The sequence below is a fragment of the Pongo abelii genome, chromosome 20 (genome assembly GCF_028885655.2).
Source record: "Pongo abelii isolate AG06213 chromosome 20, NHGRI_mPonAbe1-v2.0_pri, whole genome shotgun sequence".
NCBI lineage: Eukaryota > Metazoa > Chordata > Mammalia > Primates > Hominidae > Pongo > Pongo abelii.
Window position 1 is genome coordinate 18,123,040 of NC_072005.2, and position 4,278 is coordinate 18,127,317.

Below are 4,278 nucleotides of genomic sequence, written 5' to 3' on the forward strand. Positions count from 1 at the left end.
AACTCATACACACTTTTTTTTTTTTTTTTTTTTTTTTTTAAGACAGAGTCTCACTCTGTCGCCCCGACTGGAGTGCAGTGGCGCAATCTCGGCTCACTGAAACCTCTGCCTCCCGGGTTCTCCCTCAGCCTCCCGAGGAGCTGGGATTACAGGCATGCGCCACCATTCCCGGCTGACTTTTGTATTTTTAGTAGAGACGGGGTTTCACCATGATGGTCAGGCTGATCTCGAACTCCTGACCTCAAGTGATCTGCCTGCCTCAGCCTCCCAAAGTGCTGGGATTACAGGCGTTTGAGCCACTGCGCCTGGCCGCATACACACCTTCTGATCCCGCTTCTCTCCACCCCTTGGAGACCTGGTCCTCTGTGCCCGCTGTTGGGATTAGACACCTTTAGATTTGGGCTTAAAACTGGCCATTACAACTTTAAAACTGATGACTGGACTGGTGTGGTGTCTCATGCCTGTAATCCCAGCACTTCAGGAGGCTGAGGCGGGCAGATCACTCGAGGTCAAGAGCTCAAGACCAGACTGGCCAACATGGTGAAACCCCATCTCTACTAAAAATACAAAAATTAGCCAGGTGTGGTGGCGGGTGCCTGTTGTCTCAGGTACTCGGGAGGCTGAGGCAGGAGAATCACTTGAACCTGGGAGGCAGAGGCTGCAGTGAGATCAGGCTGCATTCCAGCCTGAGCAACAGAGCAAGACTGTTTCTATATATATATATATAAAATCAAATCAATGACTGAGCAACGTAGTAAGCAGATTTTCCACCTCTGGGTAGTCCTCACTCAAAACAGAGCCCATATCTGAGATGGGAGGAGGCATCCGGGGTAGGGATGGGCTAACGTTCCCCCGAGTAAGCAGAAGAAGCTGATCTGGCTGCAGTGTAGAGATCCATCCACGGCGTTATTCATTCCGTTTACTGTGGAGTAGTATTCCATCGTGCAAAAGGACCATAGTTTGTTATCTATACACCAGTTGATATAGGGGTTGTTTGCAGCTTTTGGCTATGAGAAATAAAGTTGCTATGAACATTCATGTACGAGTCTTTGTATGGAGGCCGGGCACAGTGTCTCACGCCTGTAATCCCAACACTTTGGGAGACCAAGGCAGGAGGATTGCTCAAGACCAGGAGTTTGAGAACAGCCTGGGCAATATAGAGAGACCCCATCTCTATAGAAAAATTTCTTTTTTTTTTTTTTTGAGACGGAGTCTCACTCTGTCCCCCAGGCTGGAGTGCAGCGGTGTGATCTCGGCTCACTGCAAGCTCCGCCTCCCAGGTTCACGCCATTCTCCTGCCTCAGCCTCCCGAGTAGCTGGGACTACAGGCACCTGCCACCACGCCCGGCTAATTTTTCGTATTTTTAGTAGAGACGGGGTTTCACCATGTTAGCCAGGATGGTCTCGATCTCCTGACCTCGTGATCCGCCCACCACGGCCTCCCAAAGTGCTGGGATTACAGGCATGAGCCACCGTGCCTGGCCAGCCTAACCTATCTTAAACATGCCAGGAACACTTACGTTTGGCCCAGCGCAGTGGCTCACACCTGTATCCCAGCACTTTGGGAGGCTGAGGCTCGCAGATTGCTTGAGCCCAGGAGTTTGACATCAGCCTTGGCAACATGGTGAGACACTGGCTCTACAAAAAATACAAAAATACAAAGAAAAATATATAGCCAGGCGTGGAGGTATGCGTTGGTGGTCCCAGCTACTTGGGAGGCTGAGGTGGGAGGATTGCTTGGGCCTACGAGGGCAGAGGTTGCAGTGAGCTGAGACCTCGTCACTGCACTCCAGCCTAGGTGACAGAGCGAGACCCCATCTCAAAACAACAACAACAAAAAGAACACACTTGCCTTAGCCTACAGTTGGGCAATATCATCTCACACAAATCCTATTTTGTAATAAACTGCTGCATACCTCATGTAATTTATTGAATACTATACTGAAGTAAGGTTTCTACTGAATGCAGATCACTTTTGCAGCATCATAAAGCCGAAAAATTGTAAGTCAAACCATCAAAAGTCAGTGGTCATCTCTACTTTTTTTTTTTTTTTTTTGAGACGGAGTCTTGCTCTGTCGCCCAGGCTGGAGTGCAGTGGCGCGATCTCGGCTCACTGCAAGCTCCACCTCTCGGGTTCATGCCATTCTCCTGCCTCAGCCTCCCGAGTAGCTGGGACTACAGGTGCCGGCTGCCACCACGCCTGGCTAATTTTTTTTTTTGCATTTTTAGTAGAGACGGGGTTTCATCGTGTTAGCCAGGATGGTCTCGATCTCCCGACCTCGTGATCCGCCCACCTTGGCCTCCCAAAATGCTGGGATTACAGGCTTGAGCCACCATACCCAGCCAGTCATCTCTACTTTTGTAAGCAGACAGGGAGGACCTCCAGGTCTACAGGAATTTTTTTTTTTTTCGAGATGGAGTCTTGCTCTGTTGCCCAGGCTGGAGTGCAATGGCGTGATCTCGGCTCACTGCAACCTCTGCCTCCTGGGTTCAAGTGATTCTCCTGCCTCAGCCTCCCGAGTAGCTGGGACTACAGGCATATGCCACCATGCCCAGCTAATTTTGTATTTTTAGTAGAGACAGGGTTTCACCATGTTGGCCAGGCTGGTTTCAAACTCCTGACCTCTAGTCATCTGCCCACCTTGGCCTCCCAAAGGGCTAGGATTACAGTGAGCCACTGCATCTGGCCAGGGATTCAGGAATTCTTTTTTTAATGGTTCTTTCTTTTCTTTCTTTCCTTCTTTCTTTCTTTCTTTCTTTCTTTCCTTCCTTCCTTCCTTCCTTCCTTCTTTCCTTCTTTCTTTCTTTCTTTCTTTCTTTCCTTTTCTTTTCTTTTCTTTCTTTTTTTGAGGTGGAGTCTTGCTCTGTCACCCAGGATGGAGTGCAGTGGCATGATCTCAGCTCACTGCAGCCTCTGCCTCCCAGACTCAAGTGATTTTCCTGCCTCAGCCTCCCTAGTAGCTGGGATTACAGGCGTGCACCACCACACCCAGCTAGTTTTTGTATTTTTAGTAGAGGCAGGGTTTTGCCATGTTGGCTAGGCTGGTCTCGAACTGCTGACCTCAAGTTATCCACCAGCCTCGGCCTCCCAAAGTGCTGGGATTACAAGCGTGAGCCACCACACTCAGGCTGGACTACAGAAATTTAACCAGCTTGAGCATATGAGCCTGTTTTACAGCCCCCTGCCCCATGTAGAATGCGGTCACCTGGTTGGCTGGAACCAGTTTATGACAGACCTCAGCAACTTATAGATGAACCGGTGAATTCTAATTTTTACCGTGCTAAAGTTTCCACCCCAGGCCAAGAGCAGTGGCTCACACCTGAAATCCCAGCGCTTTGGGAGGCAGAGGAGGGAGGATCACCTGAGGTCAGAAGTTCAAGACCAACGTGGCCAATATGGGGAAACCCCATCTGTACTAAAGATACAAAAATTAGCTGGGTGTGGTGATGCATGTCTATAATTCCAGCTACTCGGGAGGCTGAGAGAGGAGAATCACTTGAACCTGGGAGGCAGAGGTTGCAATGAGCCAAGATCGTGCCACTGCACTCCAGCCTGGGCAATAGAGTGAGACTCTGTCTCAGTAAATAAATAAATAAATAAATAAATAAAATAAAGTTTCCACACTGGGAGGAACTACAGCTCAATGCCTTCACAATGCGACCTACGTGCTGGCGTGACAGCTCATTGCATCTGCGCCACTGCAACACTTTCTATGCATGCAATGATGTACCCTCTCCCCTCTCCATTGCCCCAGAAAACCCTCCTGTCACTTTCCCTCTTGGGGACACTGCTTTGGAAAAAAAGCAAAGCCCACTCCTGATTCTTTGCTTACTTGGGACAAGTAATAAAACCCCTATTGATCAAAACCTGCATTCTTTTGGAGAGTTGTTTGTTACTAGGCAAATGAACCCCCTTTTTCTTGGGTAACATTTTCATTTTTCTTGGGGTAAGTATCTAGAAGTAAAATGGCTGGATCTGACAGTAGATATATGTTTGATTTTTTAAGAAACTGCAAGCCGGGCACAGTGACTCATGCTTATAATCCCAGCACTTAGGGAGGCCGAGGTGGGAGGATCGCTTGAGCCCAGGAGTTCGAGGCCAGCCTGGGCAACATGGAGAAACCCTATCTCTAGAAAAAAAAAAAATAGCTGGGCATGGTGGCATGCACCTGTAGTCCCAGCTACTCAGGAGGTTGAGGTGGGGGGATCCCTTGAGCCTCAGAGATCAAGGCTGCAGTGAGCCATGATTGTACCCCTGCACTCCAACCTGGGCGACAG